Source organism: Nomascus leucogenys, chromosome 19 (assembly GCF_006542625.1).
Source record: "Nomascus leucogenys isolate Asia chromosome 19, Asia_NLE_v1, whole genome shotgun sequence".
NCBI lineage: Eukaryota > Metazoa > Chordata > Mammalia > Primates > Hylobatidae > Nomascus > Nomascus leucogenys.
The window spans coordinates 48095392-48115763 of NC_044399.1; the positions used below are offsets into that span (position 1 = coordinate 48095392).

Consider the following 20372-nt stretch of genomic DNA (forward strand, 5'->3'; position numbering starts at 1 on the left):
TAGGCAGTCTCATTCCAGAGACTATGTTCTTAACCACCTTGTTATACTAACTCTCATAAGTATTCAGTATAATTATCATTATTACTGACTAGGAAGAAATGTGGCTGATCCACAGCATGTGTGAAAATGACTTTAAGGATGAGGGCTGACAGCAAGTTCAACACAAGTCACATAAAGGCTATCTGTAAGGCCAGGTGTGGTGGCTCATGCCTGTAATCCCAGCAATTTGGGAAGCCGAGGTGGGCGGATCACCCAAGGCTGGGAGTTCAAGACCAGCGTGACTAACGTGGGAAAACCTCATCTCTACTAAAAAATACAAAAATTAGCCAGGCGTGGTGGTGCGCGCCTGTAATCCCAGCTACTCAGGAGGCTGAGGCAGGAGAATTGCTTGAACCTGGGAGGCGGAGGTTGCAGTGAGCTGAGATGGTGCCATTGCATGCCAGCCTGGGCGACAGAGCAAGACTCCATCTCAAAAAAAAAAAAAAAAAAAAGGCTGTCTGTAATGAGGTGGTGACAGTCCCTAGCTACTTTTTGCAGCATGGGTATCACAAGAGGAGAGGCCTAAAGACACATAGAGCAGGATCAGAAGGAAATGACCAGGGGTGGGTGCAGTGGCTTACGCCTGTAATCCCAGCACTTTGGGAGGCTGAGGCAGGAGGATCACTTAAGCCCAGGAGTTTGAGACCAGCCTGGGCAACATAGTGAGACCCTATCTCTAAAAAAATTTTTTTAAATAATAGCCAGAGGACCTGGCATGTTTTGCCTGAATAAAATACTTGGGGGACATGCCAGCCACTTTCTAATGCCTTAAGCCTGCTACATAGGATCCAAGGCCCAGAAGTAGGCCAGGTGAGGGTGAGCCCTTGGTAGACAGATCTCAGCTTAATACAGGAAGGCCTTTCTGACATATTGACCCAAGATGGACAGTAGGCATCCTGTCCCAGAAGCATCTGAGTGCTGGCAGAATGCAGAAGTCTGGGACTCAGACACTGGATAGGGGAGTAACTATTTTATAGGATCTAAATAGCTCCTCCAAGTGTGGACCTAGGACCATCTGATGACCACATGCATCACCCAGGGGCTTGTTAGACACATAGATCCAGAGGCTCCACCCCAGCCAGAGTCTGAATCTTCATTTTCACAAGTTGCGCAGGTGATCTGTGTGCACATGAATGCTGACAAGCACTGATGTGGAGATCATCTGAGGAAGACCCAGGTTCAGGTGGGCTGCTGCTCTGAAAAGCAAAAGTTGGGAGGGACGCTGGGGCAAGGAAGAGCACGTGGTGCTAGAGTCTGGTCTCCATGGGGATGGCCCAGCTGTGCTTCCAGCCCAGCTGCTCCAATTATGTCTGTTTCTTTATCTAGTTGGGCTCAGAAGAGTCAAATTTGCATAAGGAGGCCTGTGGTAACGGGGCTCAGTAAAGGGGCTCGTGGGCACAGGAACTCATCTGACACCTCATTAAGCCATCTTGGTAAATCATCTCTAGAATGCCTGTTGTTATTTTAGGAAACAACATAAAGAGGATGATAATTAAAAGTAACACCCTGGGTGGGAATTTTTACTTCCAGTGGTTGGTAAGTAAAGCACCTTGGGAATTTTTTGGTAAGGTAACATTTCTATACATTTTTCACAGATCACACAACATCAAAGCTTGTCTATGCTGCAGGTTTTTTTCCCTTTCCTCTGCTGGTGCTTTGGGTTTGCGGCTTTATTCTATTGCTGGCTTTTTGTCTTATGGGTTTTTTTTTTTCCTTTCCACTGAGCATTTTCTGATTTTACTTTGACTTGCAACAGGGGAGGGTATTGCTTCTGGATGTTACATGACATCCGAAGCATAAAATGCTAAACCAAGCTGCAGGTCGTTTTCAGGTGAAAAGGCAATTTTACGCTTCATGGTTGGGACCATGTAAGGCATTTTCATGGTGGGGTATTTTTCATCTTAGATCCGTTAGGATGACATCCAGGGATTTGCTGTCTAGTAGGAAGTTCACCTTTCAGTTACCTACTCTCTGTCTGCAGCCTCCTAGTCTTGCTGCTCTCCTGCACAGGCGCAAGGGCATTCCTGCTAGACCTGCTCCCCTCCTGGGACTGCCAGGCCCGTGATGTTGCCATATTCCCCTGGTTTTCAGGGCCCCTTGCCATGCATCTTCCCCGCCCCCCACGACCCTCACTGCCTACCTGTCTAGGCCCACTGTCTAGGACCTGAGACCATTAGTAACACTCCTTGATCCGTCTTACACCCTGTCCTCCTGCTCCTCCTCTCTGATAAAACCCCAACTTCGGGTCATCCCACCATTTGCCTTGTCTGCTCCTGACTCCACCCTGCCGAGAGAGCTGGAGAAAGCCCACAGAAGCACCCGCTGAGGCCACCACAGATTCACAGTCTCGAGCCTCCCCTGGATTCCTGTGCTCTCTGACAACCATTTTACTTGTCCTAAATCAGCTCCTCTCCTTAAAAAAAAACAAAACTGTTATTTGACCCCACTTCCCTGCCTCACAGAGGAGCCTTCTCTTTGTCACAGCTTGTTCACAGCACTTTCTTTTTTTTTTGAGACAGAGTCTCGCTGTGTTGCCCAGGCTAGAGTGCAATGCACGATCTTGGCTCACTGCAAGCTCCGCCTCCTGGGTTCACGCCATTCTCCTGCCTCAGCCTCCTGAGTAGCTGGGACTACAGGCACCTGCTACCACACCCAGCTAATTTTTTGTATCTTTAGTAGAGGTGGGGTTTCACCGTGTTAGCCAGGATGGTCTTGATCTCCTGACCTCGTGATCTGCCCGCCTTGGCCTCTCAAAGTGCTGGGATTACAGGCGTGAGCCACTGCACCCGGCCGACAGCACTTTCAATACCAGTCCTTTCTGTTAACTCACTGAGGCAGCTTCTAGGATGCTGGGACAGATTCCATGGTCCTGTGCTAAAGCAAATGAATCAGAATCTCTGAGGTGGGGCCCAGGGTTCTTTTTTATTTATTTTTATTATTATTATTATTTTTTAGAGACAGGGTCTTGCTCTGTCACCCAGCTGGAGTGCAGTGGTATGATCATAGCTCACTGTAGCCCCTAGCTCTCTGGGCTCAAGAGATACTCTTGCCTTGGTCTCCCAAGCAGCTGGTACTACAGGTGCAAGCCACCATGCTGGGCTTTTTAATTTAATTTAATTTAATTTAATTTTTGATACAGTGTCTCACTCTGTTGCCCATGCTGGAGTGCAGCAGCACGACCTCGGCTCACTGCAACCTCCGCCTCCCAGGTTCAAGTGATTCTCCTGCCTTAGCCTACTGAGCTGCTGGGATTACAGGTGTGTGCCACCACGCCTCGCTAATTTTTTATTTTTAGTAGAGACAGGGTTTCACCATTTTGGCCAGGCTGGTCTTGAACTCCTGACCTCAAGTGATCCACCCGCCTCGGCCTCCCAGAGTGCTGGGATTATAGGCATGAGCCAGCACACCCGGCTGCGAATTTTTTATTTTATATATTTTTTTGTAGAGATGGGGTCTTGCTGTGTCCTGAACTCTTGGCCTCAAGTGATCCTTCCGACTCAGCTTCCCAAAGGACTGGGATTATAGGCGTGAGGCACTGTGCCTGGCAGGGTTCCGTATTCAAGAAAGCTGCCTAGTTGGGAACCAGTTATTGGCCTATATTCCTGAATCTTTCCTCACTTTTTGTCACTTCTCAAATGGTTACAGTCTGGCTTCTGCCCTGACCACTCTGTTAAATTCTTAAATGGGGTCAGGACAACAACCACCACAGCCATGCAGGTTCCCAGGTCTCCTGCCACTTGACCTCCCTGGAGTATTGACACTGTTGGTCACTCCAAAACTTCTAGACACCTCTTCTTCTTTGCCTTCTACCCCTGGCCATCTCCCTTGGCACTTTAAGGTAGACTCTTTTTGGACCTTAAATATTGGTGGTTGGTTCCTAGAGTTTCCCAGGGTTTGATCCTCAGACCACTGCTCTCCTCAATCTATGATTCCTCTCTGGGAAATCCACATGGCTTAATCTACAAAGTACACACTGATGTATGTCTCCAGCTCTCATTTCTCTAACGTCACACTCATGGGTCCATGGGTCCAACTGCTGGAGGTGTAAGGTCAGGTGTACAGGGGAGATGTACACCCCACAGGCACCCTAACCTCAAATATTTCAAGATCAAATCCACAGTTCCCCCAGCCCCATGCCAGCTCCCCCTCCTCCCCTACTCACGACTTACTGAACATCCGCATCTCTACTGCCCAGCAGCTGCTCTAGAGTCCCGGGGTCATCACACAGCCTTCCTGCTTCCTCATCTATGCATTCAATTCAGGCCTCCTGAGTTTTACCTCCTAAATATGATTAAACTGCCTTCTTCCACCTGACCCTTAATTTGGGTCTCATCTCTTGCTTGGACTATTAAAATAGCGACCCCCCGCACCCCCTTTTTTAAAGAGATGGAGTCTCACTATGTTGCCCAGACTGGACTTGAACTCCTAGATTCAAATGATCCTCCTGCCTCTGCCTCCTGAGTAGCTGGGACTGGAGGTACATACCATTGTGCCTGGCTCCAGCAACAGCATCTCAACTGGTCTCTGTCTCCAGTCAAGTCCCACCAGAACAGTTGCTGGGGTGATAGTTCTTTGTTTCTGAAACAGGATCTCCCTCTGTCACCCAGGCTAGATCACAATTCACTGCAACCTCCACCTCCCTGGCTCAAGGGATCCTTGTACCTCAGCCTCCTGAGTAGCTGAGACTACAGGTGTGGGCCACTGCACCTGGCTAATTTTTTTTTTGTAGAGATGGGGTCTTGATATGTTGCCCAGGCTGATCTCGAACTCCTGGGCTCAAGCAATCCACCTGCCTTGAACTCCCAAAGTGCTGGGATTACTGGTGTGAGCCACCAGGCCCAACCTGGGGTGATATTTCTAAAATGCCAATCTTGACAGGTCAGTCCCCAGCTTAGAATGCTTGAAAGCCCTCCATGATCTAAAGTTAAAATTCCAGCCAGGCGCAGTGGCTCATGCCTGTAATCCCAGCACTTTGGGAGGCAGAGGCGGGTGGATCACGAGGTCAGGAGTTCAAGACCAGCCTGGCCAACAGAGTGAAATCTCGTCTCTCCTAAAAATACAAAAATTAGCTGGGCATGATGGTGGGCACGTGTAATCCCAGCTACTTGGGAGGTAAGGCAGGAGAATCGCTTGAACCTGGGAGGCGGAGGTTGCAGTGAGCCAAGATCGTGCCACTGCACTCCAGCTTGGGCAACAGAGTGAGATTTCGTCTCAAAAAAAAATTAGCCGGGTGTGGTGGTGCACGCCTGTAATCCCTGCTACTCGGGAGGCTGAGGTGGGAGAATAGCTTGAACCCAGAGGGGGAGGTTGCACCACTGAACCCGGAGCAGGAGGTTGCGCCACTGCACTCCAGCCTGGGCGACAGTGCAAGACTCCATCAAAAATAAAATATAAAAAAAATCCCAGCTCATCAGCATGGCCCAGAAAGACAATCACGACTGTACCCAACTGTAGGGGTGGGCAAATGAGGTGCCTAGAGTGCAAAATTTAAGAAGACACACACTCTCAGGTGCTGACCCTGCACGTGCACAACCCTGAGAGTGGATGCTGCCTTAAATTTTGCACCCTAGCCTTTGCCCTGCCCAATTGCCTCTTTGGCTTCTTGGCTTAACAGTCATCACCACTCCTGCATTCTGTGCTTTGGTACTGTCACTCTCCTTGTGGCTAGATCCTCACAGACACTGATAAGCTTCTCACAGCTCAGGACAATCTTGAGAAGCCTCTTTCTACCCTGGCTTCTATACTCCTTCAGTCCCACAGGCATTATCTCTACAACTGCTCTAAGCTTCTCAAGGGCAGAGACAGTGTTCCGTCCTCTCTATCTCTCAGGCAGCATGTAGCAATCAGTAGGTGCTCTACAAATGTTAGCTGAACTGAATACAAATCTGCTCTGGGAACTCACTTGAGTTAACATCAGGTCCACTGCCCAAGGCCCACAGTCCCACTAAGCCCCTTCAGAATGTAGTGACCACTAAGGATGGCTATGCACCAGGAATGAACTAGAGCCAGCCCTTGTCCAGACCTGGGCTGGAGGAAGGGTAGATGTGAACCATCAACTCTCCAAGGGTGGTGGTCAGAGCTCTAGCAAATAATTCCCCTTCTGACAAATTCACTGACTGTTAGCCTGCAATTTTCACAGGAATTACACATTGCCTGGCCAAGTGCTAAATTTTGAGCTTTCTTCCTGCCAAATTTCTACCATGCTGGTTCATGTTTGCCAATCTTGTAGAGGTAATGTGTTTTCCAGTAGGGAACATGAGTAGCTTCAGGAGTTATTCTGAAGGCTCATAAAAAGGATCTTGTGACCATTTTACAGGAAGGATTCAGTAATGTGCCCTCTTAAAGAATACCACTGCTACCAAGAGAGGTCCTTGGAGTTTTTGCATTAAACCTTGCATACTATCTAGCAGGGACCTATCATACAATAAACAGCTCTAGGGTAAACACATTTCATAGGGTCCAATGTCATGAGTTTAACTTTTTTACTGTTATCCAAGTACTTTCTTATCTGTAGCCTTACTTTTTTTTTTTTTAATGGAGACAGAGTCTTGCTGTGTCACCAAGGCTGAGTGCAGTGCACAATCATAGCTCAATTTGCCTTGAACTCCTGGGTTCAAGCAATCCTCTGCCTCAGCCTCATAAGTAGCTGGCATTACAGGTGAATGCCACTGGGCCTGGCTAATTTTTTGATTTTATTTTTTTGTAGTAAAAATGGGGTCTCTCTATATTTCTCTGGTTCTTGAACTCCTGGACTCAATCAATCCTCCCGCCGTGGCCTCTCAAAGTTCTGGGATTAAAGGCATGAACCACTGTGCCCAGCCTCAAAAAAAATATTTTTTAAATTAGCTGAGCATGGTGGGGGCATGCCTGTGATCCTAGCTATGCAGGAGGCTGAGGTGGGATGACCGCTTGAGCCCAGGAGGCCAAGGCTGCAGTGAGCTATAATTGCACCACTGCACTCCAGCCTGGATAACAGAGTGAGACCCTGTCTCTAAAAAAATAAAATAATAAATAAAATAATAAAAAGAGAATACATAGTAGGGCAACCATAGACTATCATTACTTTGAAAGAGGAAAAAAGATAAGAAAACCCCCTTTGTGGGCCAAGGTGATGCAACAAGTTCACAAAGGATTTTACATAAATTTATCTTATTTTATTTATTTATTCATTTATTTTTTGAGACAGAGTTTCTCCTTGTCTCCCAGGTTGGAGTACAGTGGCACGATCTTGGCTCACTGCAACCTCTGCCTCCTGGGTTCAAAGCAATTCTTGTGCCTCAGCCTCCTGAGTAGCTGGGACTATAGGCATATGCCACCACACCCAGCTGATTGTTTTTGTATTTTCATAGAGACGGGGTTTCACTATGTTGCCCAGGCTGGTCTCGAACTCCTGAGCTCAGGCAATCTGCCTGCCTTAGCCTCCCAAAGTGCTGGGATTACAAGCGTGAGCCACCACGCCCAGCCTTGGATTTTATGTAGAATTTAAAGAGTTCGTGATCTCCTTGAAGTTCTTTCATCATCTTCCCAGACATACAAGAACCCTAGTTAAGAATGAATATCTGGGTTAGAGATTCTGTGCGGTCTTTGAATCAGGGTGTAAGAAATGGACAGGACCTCAGAGTTCAATGAATATAATCCTCATCAAGTCAGATTTTACAGATTCAGTCAATGAGGCCCAGAGAATTTTCATGGCTGACTCATAGCATAGCTAGTGGATGACAGAACGGAGACCTATATCTTGGTTTTCTGAATCCCAGTTCTCACACAGTGTTGGACTAATATACCGTGTTTAAGGCTGGGTGCGGTGGCTCACGTTTGTAATCCCAGCACTTTGAGAGGCCAAGGTGGGTGGATCACCTGAGGTCGGGAATTAGAGACCAGCCTGACCAACATGGAGAAACCTGTCTCTACTAAAAATACAAAATTAGCCAGGCATAGTGGTGCATACCTGTAATCCCACCTACTCAGGAGGCTGAGGAAGGAGAATCACTTAAACCCAGGAGGCAGAGGTTGCGGTGAGCTGAGATCGCACCATTGCAATCCAGCCTGGGCAACAAGAGCAAAACTCTGTCTCTGTCTCAAAAAACAAAACAAAACAAAACAAAAAATATATATATATAATCCCAAATATCATCCCACCTCAGCCTCCCAGCCTCCTGAGTAGCTAGGATCACAGGCACACCCCACCATGCCCAGCTAATTAAAAAAAAATTATATATATATATAAAAGTTATATATATAGTGTTCAAAACAAATGTAAAGAAGGAGAGAGGAGTGTGGAGAGACTGGCTGGGGACAAAAAAAGCTATAGTTAATTCCTAAGATGTATAGGTTGGCTATTACTCAGCTTCATTTTTGTGTTCAGTATAGATTAGTTTTCTAGCTTCAACCCAAAGAGACCAAGCCTGAAGCTCCCTTCTAGCTCCCTGCTTTGGATTTGTGACTAAATCCTGATGGATTATCTGAGCAAGCTCTGTGGAGAGGCAGATAGCAGAGACTGGGCACATCATGAATTCTAAATGGCTGATGTCATTACAAAAACCATAAGCAAGAAAGAATCTACAGTTTCCAGAAAGTGGGGGGAAGAGTTTCTAAGGGGAAAGTATGAGTCTTGAAGAAGGAGGGTAAGGGTTATGTAGCAAAGAAGAGGTCATTGGGTGGTCTCTGTAGGCTGGGGGTGGGAAAGGGGTGCATAGCAGGGTGGGGTGTGAGTAAGGCATGCTCAGAGATCATTTTTGTTTTTGTTTTTTGACCAGTAAAATGTTCAATTTTTTTTTAGTTTTAAAATTTTTAAATTTTTATTTTTTTGATCAGTGAAATGAGAGATGGTTTTGGGGAGGTCTGGGAGCTAAGAGGTTTATTAACCTGGAGATTATCAAAGTAAGATTTGCATTTTAGATAGATGCTTTTACATGGAAGATAGATCTTAAGATTTTTTTTTTCCAGTTAGGTGTTAGAGTGTAGTTGTCCAGATTATGAATCATTCATTCATTGATCCCACTTTATGAAGCCCATAATATAAGCCAGGCACTAATCTAGACAAGAAAAGATAGTCTAAAGCAGCACAGTGACAATGGAGATGGAGTTATATAACCAACAATACATACTGAGGAGACAGATTTGAGAAATACTTAGGAGTTAAAAATCAGTAGGGGCCAGGCGCGGTGGCTCACGCCTGTAATCCCAGCACTTTGGGAGGCCAAGGCGGGCGGATCACAAGGTCAGGAGATCGAGACCATCCTGGCTAATGTGGTGAAACCCCGTCTCTACTAAAAATACAAAAAATTAGCCGGGCCTAGTGGCGGGCGCCTGTAGTCCCAGCTACTCAGGAGGCTGAGGCAGGAGAATTGCGTGAACCCGGGAGGCGGAGCTTGCAGTGAGCAGAGATTGTGCCACTGCACTCCAGCCCAGGCGACAAAGCAAGATTCCGTCTCAAAAAAAAAAAAAAAAAAAAAAAAAACAGTAGGACCTGATGACTAATTAAGGCAGTGGGGAGTGGAATGGAAAGAGTAAGGATACTGACAGAAGCTTGAAACAAATATGTCCAATATTTTAGAATTATATAATAAAGGAATTTTCTGTCAGGAGCTCCAGAAAGATTAAAACCCAAATGCTAATACATAAAGATCAAAACAGCCTTCGTTTGCAACATCTTTGAATGAGGAGACTACTTCGGACTTTGTTATTTCTCCAAGGCAGAGATAGAGACCTGCCCCAGGGAGGTAATTATATTATCTACTGAATTGTGGGTTCAACCGAGAGAGGTTGAAATAAAATACAAAAGTCTTGCTGGGCCTCTCTCCACAGCCTCGTGGCAAGCGTTTCCTACCAGAATTCTAATTTTGTCAAAATGGGGTTGCTTTCATGTAATTTTAGAATAAGCGTTTAAAAACTGAGAGGAGCAAGAACAGCAAGTGAACACAGATGGGCTGGGGGGCAGAGTGAATTGGGTAAATTTTATAAGAATAAAAAAGAAGAGGGGATTTTACTAATGTTACTTTCAAAGGCAAAAGACCTAGTCAAAGCACTCATTTTTGCTTTCTTAATTCCTTATCTGCTACTACAAATAAAGAGCAGCAAAATTATAAGGAAAAAAAAAAGCTATGTGCTGTAAATGCCTTTAAAGACACCTCCTTAGTAGTGCACTGTACTGTATCCATCACAATGTCTTGCTGGGCAGGCTGCCCAGCTCACCTCCTAATTCTACAGTTCTGTGAGGTGAAAGGTGAAATGTAATATTTACAATCCTGAGAATGAATTAATCCCTGGCAAAATAGAAGGATTTGATTTTCTCATCTGCTCACATCTAGCTGGCGTAATACTTAAGCAGGGTACCAGGGATCTGTTTCTACTTGTTGCCACAGGGCAGGGAACTAGAAGCAGGTCCTGAAGCTAAATGCCTGACATGTCTCAGACAAATAAAAACTGAGAGAATTCATCACCACTGGGCTGGGTGCAGTGGCTCATGCCTGTAATCCCAGCATTTTGGGAGGCCAAGGTGGGCGGATCATGAGGTCAGGAAATCGAGACCATCCTGGCTACCATGGTGAAATCCCGTCTCTACTAAAAATACAAAAAATTAGCTGGGTGTGTTGGCGGGCGCCTGTAGTCCCAGCTACTCGGGAGGCTGAGGCAGGAGAATGGCGTGAACCCGGGAGGCGGAGCTTGCAGTGAGCCAAGGTCGCGCCACTGCACTCCAGCCTGAGCGACAGAGCGAGACTCTCTCTCAAAAAAAAGAAAAAAAAAAAAAAAAGAATTCATCACCACTAGACCAGCCTTACAAGAAATGCTCAAGGGAGTCCCACATCTGGAAGTGAAATGATAATTACTATCAAGAAAACACAAAAAAGTAGACAACTCACTGGTAGAGCACATACTCAAAGGAGAAAGAGAAAAGAATCAAACTTTACTACTACAGAAAACCACCAAATCACAAGGATGAACAATAAGAGGGGAAGAAAGGAACAAAGGATATATTTTAAAAAACAGAAAATAATTAATAAAATGACAGAAGTCCTCACCTATCAATAATAATCTTGAATGTAAACTGATTGAACTCCCCCCCTTAAAATATATAGACTGGCTGAATGGATTAAAAAACATGGCCCAACTACGGTTGCCTACAAGAAACTCACTTCATCTGCAAAGACACACATAGACTGAAAGGGTGGAAAAAGATATTCCATGCAAACAGAAACCAAAAGCAAGCAGGGTAGCTGTACTTGTATCAGATGAAACAGACTTCAAGTAAAAAACGATTAAAAAAAGGAAAAAGGTTATTATATAGTGATAAAGGTATCAATTCAGCAAGAGGACGTAACAATTCTAAATATATATGCACCCAACACTGGAGCGCCCAGATATATAATATAAAGCAAATATTATTAGATCTAAAGGGAGACATAGACACCAATACAATAGCTAGGGAATTCAACACCCCATTCTCCGCAATGAACAGATCACCTAGACAGAAAATCAACAACAAAACACTAAATTTAAACTGCATTTTATGCTGAGTGCAGTGGTTCACATCTGTTATCCTAGTATGTTGGGAGGCTGAGGTGGGTGGATCACTTGAGGCCAGGAGTTTAAAACCAGCCTGGTCAACATGGTAAAACCCTGTCTCTACTAAAAATACAAAAATTAGGTGGGTGTGGTGGCGGGCACCTGTAATCCCAGCTACTTGGGAGGCTGAGGCACAAGAATTGCTTGAACCTGGGAAGTGGAGGTTGCAGTGAGTCAAGATCATGCTACTGCACTCCCAGCCTGGGCAACAGAGTAAGCTTCTCTCAAAAAAACAAAAACCCCTGCATTTTAGACTAACGAAGAGACATTGACAGAACATTTCATCCAACAGATTCAGAAAACACATTATTTCATCAGCACAAGAAACATTCTCCAGAATAGACCATATGTTAGGCCACAAAACAAGCCTCAACAAATTTAAAATAATTGAAATTATATCCAGTATCTTTCCTGACCACAATGGAATAAAACTAGAACTCTACAGCAAAGTGAACTTTTGAAATTGTACAAATACACAGAAATTACACAATGTGCTCCTGAATAATCAGTGAAGAAAATTTTACATTTTGTTTTCTTTTTTAAGACGGTTCTTGCTATGTTGCCCAGGCTGGTCTTGAACTCCTGACCTCAGGTGATCCGCCCACCTCGGCCTCCCAAAGTGCTGGGATTACAGGCATGAGCCACCATGCACAGCCTAAAGGTTGTTTAATGGAAATAAAAGTACAGCTAGATAGGGGGAATAAGTTCTAGTGCTCTAAAGCACTATAGGGTGACTATAATTAACAACAACTTATTGTATATTTTCAAATAGCTAGAACAGCAGATTTTGAATGTCCCAACACAAAAAAATGATAAATGTTTGAGGTGATGGATATGCTGATTACCCTGATTTGATCCTTATACATTGTAAACATGTCTCAAAATATCACAATGTACCCTGTAAATATGCATTAGGTATCAATAAAATATGTATTAGGTATCAAGTATTAGGTATCAATTAAAAATAATAACAGCTGGGGCCAGGTACGGTGGCTCATGCCTGTAACCCCAGCACTTTGAGAGGCCGAGGTGGGCAGATCACCTAAAGTTAGGAGTTCGAAACCAGCCTGGCCAACATGATGAAACCCTGTCTCTACTAAAAATACAAAAATCAGCTGGGCATGGTGGCGGGTGTCTGTAATCCCAACTACTCGGGAGGCTGAGGCAGGAGAATTGCTTGAACCCAGGAGGCGGAGGTTGCAGTGAGCCGAGGTTGTGCCACTGCACTCCAGCCTAGGCAACAAGAGCAAAACTCTGTCTCAAAATAATAATAATAATAATAATAATAATAACAGCTGTACACAGTGGCTCATGCCTGTAATCCCAGCACTTTAGGAGGCTGAGGTGGGAGGATCGCTTGAGCTCAGGAGTTCAAGATCAGCCTGGGCAACATAGTGAGACCCCATCTCAAAAACAAACAAAATAATACATAAACAAATGTCTGACAAAGCAGTACAGGGATCTGGCACTGGAGTGTTCTCTATCTCTGGACATCCATTATCTACACCCCTGTCCTTTCTGGGAAACAGCTTCGGGGAGTTCTACTTCTGGGAAACTACAGGCACAGCCCTGACAACAATAAACATGGAAAACATATGCCAGAGGGCCTCAAATGCCCAACAACAGAGTGTGCTCCCATCCTACGGAGCAGCAAATGCTTTATGGGGGTCATTTTTTTCCTTTTTTTTTTTTTTTAAAGTAGCTAAGAATAATTGCTCTGAAGACGCAAAGCTAAATTAACTGCTAACATCCAAACACAGCCTGACAGTGTACCTGCAAACTTTGCTCCTGGTCCATGGGTAAAAGGAGCTCTCAGCCTTGCAGAAACCTTCTCTTGGTGCCATCTGCCATGGGACAGGAAAGAAGCACCTGTGAGCAAGGGCCATGCACTCAATACACCACTGCTGACTCCTAAGTGCCAGAATTTCATCTACAGAAGTAGCTTTAGAAGTTAGGTGATGAATTCTATTCATTTATTTAAAATATATATATATATAATCCCAGCACTTTGGAAGGCTGAGGTGGACAGATCACTTGAGGTCAGGAGTTTGAGACCAGCCTGGGCAATATGGTGAAACCCCATCTCTACTAAAAATACAAAAATTAGCTGGCTGTGGTGGTGCGCACCTGTAGTCCCAGCTAATTGGGAGGCTGAAGCAAGAGGATCATTTGAACCCAGGAGGCGGAGACTGCAGTGAGCTGAGATTGCACCACTGTACTCCAGCCTGGTGATGGAGAGAGATTCTGTCTAAAAAAAAACCCAAAACCCAAAATTGCCAACAGGAAGAAGGCAGGAGCAAAACAGGTGCTCACGGCTGCCAGAGATTTGTCGGCCCTGCCTGGGATAGAGGTCTAAATGCCAGCTCTGCATTGAAGACATAAGGGAATTTCTTTGTCTTGCTCTTGCTCTGGCTCCCTGTAACTGCATACCACGGTACCTCTTTTCTTTCTAGGTGATAATGCCCCATCCATAAGCGGGTTACTAACAAAATGGAGGACAGGACTTCACTCCTCCCCAAACACCTACAGGGGGAAGGTCCCCTTTTACAGAGCACCATGGCCACAATTTTAACAGTTACTGCAAAATAAAAGTTGCTACATTCTCATGATGATGTGTTTTCCCAACACCTGAAAAATTATTTACCAAGTGTCTGTAGCCAGGGTGAAAAACACCCCTAAAGTTTAGATATGCATCAGTATTTCCCTCTCAAGAATAGCACACGTTAAAACTTTCATAAAGAGAAAACAAAAATAAGGAGTTGAAAAACATATAAGTATAAATTAATAGCCACAAAAGGGAGAAGTTAAAGAGAGACTATGAAAAACATCTTTGTCTTGCAGAAAGACACAATCTGAGAAGCAACCCTGCAGGACTTGGCTGAAAGTCAACGGGCGGCTGATCAAATGAAGCAATAGAAGCTGTGTAATTTGTCACACCAAGCATCTGCGACAAACCCACGCACAATCCGAGGAATGTAGGTGATCTGACAAAAGGCCTCATGTTTAAAATTTACCCTAAGTTTCCCCAAATCCATCACAAATTTCCCCGCATGAGCCACTTTTTCAGACACAGTTTAGCTATCTGTTCTTGTGACACTAGATGCATTTAAAGAGTTCTTGGGGGCTGGGTGCAGTGGCTCATGCCCATAATCCCAGCACTTTGGGAGGCCACGGCAGGTGGATCACTTGAGGTCAGGAGTTCGAGACTATCCTGGCCAACATGGTGAAACCCCGTCTTTACTAAAAATACAAAAATTAGCCAGGTGTGGTGGTGTGTGCCTGTAATTCTAGTTACTTGGGAGGCTGAGGCGGGAGGATTGCTTGAACCTGGGAGGCAGAGGTTACAGTGAGCTGAGATCACGCCACTGCACTCCAGCCTGGTTGACAGAGCAAGCTCTGTCTCAAGAAAAAAAAAAAAAAAAAAGGCTTTCTTGGGGGTGGGTGCGGTGGCTCATGCCTGTAACCCTAGCACTTTGGGATGCTAAAGTGGAAGGATGGCTTGAGGCAGGGAGTTTGAGACCAGCCTGGGCAACATAGTGAGACATCATCTCTGCCAAAAAAGAAAAAAATATCCATGTTGAGACATTTTTGTGTAAAAAAAGAAAAAATTACCTGGGCATGGTGATGTGCACCTGTAATCCTAGCTATTTGGAAGGCTGAGCCAGGAGGATTGCTTGAGCCCCAGAAGTTTGATGCTACACTGAGCTATGATTGTGCCACTGTGTTCCAGCCTGGGCAATAGAAAGAGACCCTGTCTCAAAAAAAACAGAAAGAAAAGCTGGACACAGTGGCTCATGCCTGTGATCCCAGCACTTTGGGAGGCCAAGGCAGGTGGATCACCTGAGGTCAGGAGTTCGAGACCAGCCTGACCAACATGGTGAAAACCCCGTCTCTACTAAAAATACAAAATTAGCCAGATGTGGTGGCACATGCCTGTAATCCCAGCTACTTGGGAGGCTGAGGCAGGAGAATCGCTTGAACCTGGGAGGTGGAGGTTGCAGTGAGCTGAGATCGCGCCATTGCACTCCAGCCTGGGCAACAAAAGCGAAACTCTGTCTCGAAAGAAAAAAAATCTCTACACTTTTTTTACTGTTACAATGACAGTAATAGAGGCTTTTCTCTCCAGGAGCTCTAAGTGAAATTAATGAGAATTCTCATGACCCTAAGAAGAGAGATTTAAAAAACAAACATACAGGCCGGATGTGGTGGCTCACGCCTGTAATCCCAGCACTTCAGGAGGCTAAGGTGGGTGGAGCCACTTTTTCAGACCTCAACTTGTTGAGGTCAGGGGTTCAAGATCAGCCTGGCCAACATGGTGAAACCCATTTCTACTAAAAATACAAAAATTATCCAGGCATGGTGGCATGTGCGCCTGTAGTCCCAGCTACTCAGGAGGCACAGGCAGGAGAATCACTTTAACCCAGGAGGTGGAGGTTGCCGCAGAGAGCTGAGATCGAGCCACTGCACTCCAGCCTGGGCAACAGAGTGAGACTCTGTCTCAAAAAACAAACAAACAAACAAGCAAACAAACAAACAAAACCGCAAACACATAAACAAGGAATTGGGGTGGAAAGCAGAGGACTAGGATGGTAAGCAAAATAACTGATTCACGGAGTAAAAGTCATTCATATGCAAAAAGGCCAAAGCTGTTTTAGAGAAGTTTCCTACTGTTGATTTCTGAGGGTTTCAGCACAACCAAGCAGCTGCCCCAGGAAAAGCCAGGTAGAGCAAAGGGTCTAAAATGAACTCATTATCCATCATCTCCCATGGATAAATGAAGTACCCACCATAAGGGACTGCTCCAGATAGCTGAACGCCACACTGTAAGTGGTACAGCTTTTCTTTGACTATAAGTTTTCTTTCTTTTTTTTAAACTTTATTTATTTATTTATTTAATTTATTTATTTTGAGACCGGACTGTGAGATTGGCTAATTTTTGTATTTTTGGTAGAGACGGGGTTTCACTGTGTTGCCAAGGCTGGTCTCAAAGTCTTGGGCTCAAAAATCCAACTGCCTCCGCCTCCTGAAGTGCTAGGATTACAAGCATGAGCCACTGCGCTCGGCCTGTTTGTAAATTTTCTACTGAAGGTGATTTTTCTATCATCTTCAACAGAGATGACTAACATACATACTTAAAGAATGTGAACTTTCAACACAACTTGGTCATAACAAGATTCTGCATATGAGAAAACCAAGAACCGGAAAGACAAGGGATCTGTCAGGAACACCATATGTTGCGACAGAACAATGACACCTGAGGTGACTTTCCCTTGACGACTTTCCCTTTCTTTTTTGTTTTTTTTTTTTGAGACGGAGTATTGCTCTGTTGCCCAGGCTGGAGTGCAGTGGCCCAATCTTGGCTCACTGCAACCTCCACCTCATGGGTTCACGCCATTCTCCTGCCTCAGCCTCCCGAGTAGCTGGGACTATAAGCGCCTGCCACCACGCCCGGCTAATTTTTTGTATTTTTAGTAGAGACGGGGTTTCACCATGTTAGCCAGGATGGTCTCCATCTCCTGACCTCGTGATCCGCCAGCCTCGGCCTCCCAAAGTGCTGGGATTACAGGCGTGAGCCACCCGGCCCGGCCCGACTTTCCCTTTCTTGTCAGACTAATAAGGCCAGACACTTACATTCATGCTCTTTGATTTCAAGAAAACCTCTCCCTCCTTCCCTTTTTCCTTTCCTTCTTCTTTCTCTCTCTCCCTTTCTTATATTTAATTTAAACAAACTTGGTTTCCTGTTTTCTTTGCAGAAAAGTAGAAATAAATTGAAGGGAGGAAGGAACAAGGAGGAGACAGTGAGAGGACTGGGGAGGCTCCCAGTACAAAAGGTGGCAAAAGAGCTGAAGATTGACAGCTGGCAAAGGTCTGTTCTTTGTTTTGGCTTACTTCTCGTTTCTTGACTATATGTTGCACTTGGGTATTTATATAGTAAAGAAATTAATTTACTTTTCTTTCTTTCCTCACTCCTTTCTGCCTCTCCCCTACCTCCCACATCTTCTTCTTTTTCTTTGAGACAGGGTCTTGCTCTTCACCCACATTGAAGTGCAGTGGCACAATCACAGCTCACTGCAGCCTTGACCTCCTGGGCTCAAGAAATCATCTTACCTCAGCCTCCCAAATAGCTGGGACCACAGGCATGCACCAACAGTCCTGGCTAATTCAAAAAATTTTTTTTGTATTGACAGATTCTCCCTATGTTGCCCAGGCTGCTCTTGAACTCTTGGGCTCAACCAATCTCTGGTCTCCCAAAGTGCTGGGATTAAAGGTGTGAGCCACTGTGCCTGGCACCAAACCTTTTTGACATCTAACCACATTGTAAGATCTGTAGAGTGCAGGTCTACTTACGAACCTTAGTTCTAATACAGACTACCTTGGTGTGAATCCCAGCTTTCCCCAACTTGTTAACTGGGTCATCCTCTGTAAGGTACTTTAACTCCTTGTTCTATAGTTTTCACATCTGTTAAATAAGAAAAATGGGCCGGGCGCGGTGGCTCACGCCTGTAATCCCAGCACTTTGGGAGGCCGAGGTGGGTGGATCACGAGGTCAGGAGATCGAGACCATCTTGGCTAACACAGTGAAACCCCGTCTCTACTAAAAACACAAAAAATTAGCTGGGCGTGGTGGCGGGCGCCTGTAGTCCCAGCTACTCGGGAGGCTGAGGCAGGAGAATGATGTGAACCCAGGAGGCGGAGCTTGCAGTGAGCCGAGATCACGCCACTGCACTCCGGCCTGGGCGAAAGAGCGAGACTCCGTCTCAAAAAAAAAAAAAAAAAAAGAAAAGAAAAGAAAAATGAACAGAACCTACCTTACAGGCTTGTGGTATGAATTATTTATAAAGTCCTCCCTGAAATACTAGCTATTATTATCATAAAGCTTCACCTTATCTCACAGATAATCAGTATCTTCTTTTTCTCAATTCAACAAAACCACATTCGGTAGATAGTGCATATTTATTTTGAGAATTCTTAATGGAGTATGGCTGGTCTAACAGGTTATTTTCTTTCTTTCTTTTTTTTTTTTTTTTTTGTGGAAACGGAGTCTCGCTCTGTTTCCCAGGCTTGAGTAAAGTGGCATGATCTGGGCTCACTGCAACCTCTGCCTCCCGGGTTCAAGCGATTCTCCTGCCTCGGCCTCCCAAGTAACTGGGATTACAGGCGCCCACCACCACACCCAGCTAATTTTTGAATTTTTAGTAGAGACGGGGTTTCACCATGTTGGCCAAGCTGGTCTCGAACTCCTGATCTCAAGTAATTTGCCCACCTCGGCCTCCCAAATTGTTGGGATTACAGGCATTAGCCACTGCACCCGACCTGGTCTAACAGGTTCTTGTAGCACGTCTCAGGAAAGTGGCCTTGTGGTTCAGTCCAGCTCCGGCAGAACACGCTGAAGTTTGAGACTGGACTCAGGTACACCTGTGAGTCAGCTATGCGGATCGGCCTTGAGCTCCAGGCCAGCCTGGGGCCACCCAGGGCCACCCTAGGGATTGCAGTTCCACAGAGCCTGGTACAGATCTGACATGGCCCCAATCAACCTCTCCAGGCCCATCCACTCTCTGCCACTAAAATTATGCCCCAAATGCTTTGCTTCAAAAGCACAGCACTTCCCTGGGCTAGTCCTGCTGTTTCTTGCACCGCCCATGCTTGTTCATCTTTATCTGGAACACCTTTCTCCTCCTCACTCCCTGGCAAACTTCCACTTTCCCTTCCATGTTTTATTTAACTCTCATTTCCTCTATCTGGAAGCCCCCTCAGCAGTGCCTGCCCTCTGTGCCAAGTCTCCTAGTTATGTCTATCCTGATATTTTCCAGATTAATGGACACAATTCTGGCTGACCCTTCCCACAGACTGCCAACTCCTAGAGAGCCCAGCAGCACTTCTGAATGATCAAATGATGGGCAAGCCTTTTGGACTTCTTTCAAAATTAAGCTCATGGGCTTTTGATCAGTGTTAAGAGTCAGATGAGGACCAGCGTGGTGGCTCACAACTGTAATCCCAGCACTTTGGGAGGCCCAGGTGGGAGGATTGCTTGAGCCTAGGGATTCAACACCAGCCTAGGCAACATAGGGAGACCCTGTCTCTACAAAAAAGAAAAAAAAAAGAGAGAAAATCTGGGCTCCTAGAGATTTGTTCTCAGTTGAAAGTGGGCCAGACATGTGAATTCTTACATTCCTAAAATGCAGGGTAGCAGTTACTACCACCCATTTTTGGAGGAAGTTTCAAAGGAATCAGACAATTAGCTTGTTCTTAATGACTTCTGAGAAAAGAGAAAACGATACTACAGTTTCTGTTTAAGTGTCACTGGGCAAACAGGTAAACATGTAGGTCTGGCTCAAGTATGGATAGGTAGGAGAGAATTACAAATTTTTCATGGGCTCTGAAGTTGCAGCAACTTATTTACTTCAATGATAGAGCTCTAAAGGATTTGAAGAGTTGTGGAAACAGCAGTAAAATGTCATGCCAGGAGCCTCGTAGAATTGGAGAATGCAAGAGATAGAAGTGGCCTTACAGATCAATTGCTAGTTCTCAATTATGAGTTAGTGATAACATTTTCACTGGTCCACAGAAAACTGAGATACATTTGGATAATCTGCTATTTATTTTTTTTACAGTATTGGCTCCAAGTGGTACCATATTATTTTTAAAAAAGCTACATAAATTCAACATAAAGAGCTGTTCCTATTCTGAGATTAAATTTGTTTACACTTTTATGGTACCAAAATATTCTTTCATGAAAAGATGATTATAAATGGCAGTTTGGTCTTAAA

At 45.1% G+C, this 20372-nt stretch overlaps 1 protein-coding gene and 1 long non-coding RNA gene across 2 annotated transcripts in view; one reads left to right on the top strand and one right to left on the bottom strand.

The window, feature by feature from the left end:
• The window catches only part of GALM (galactose mutarotase), a 71015-nt gene that overhangs the window by 23707 nt on the left and 26936 nt on the right, over positions 1–20372 (bottom strand). The window lies entirely within an intron of this gene.
• LOC115831444 lies at positions 5282–16098 on the top strand. The gene is made up of 3 exons (XR_004026927.1): positions 5282–5314; positions 12769–12806; positions 16063–16098. It is a non-coding gene; the product is annotated as an uncharacterized LOC115831444 (long non-coding RNA).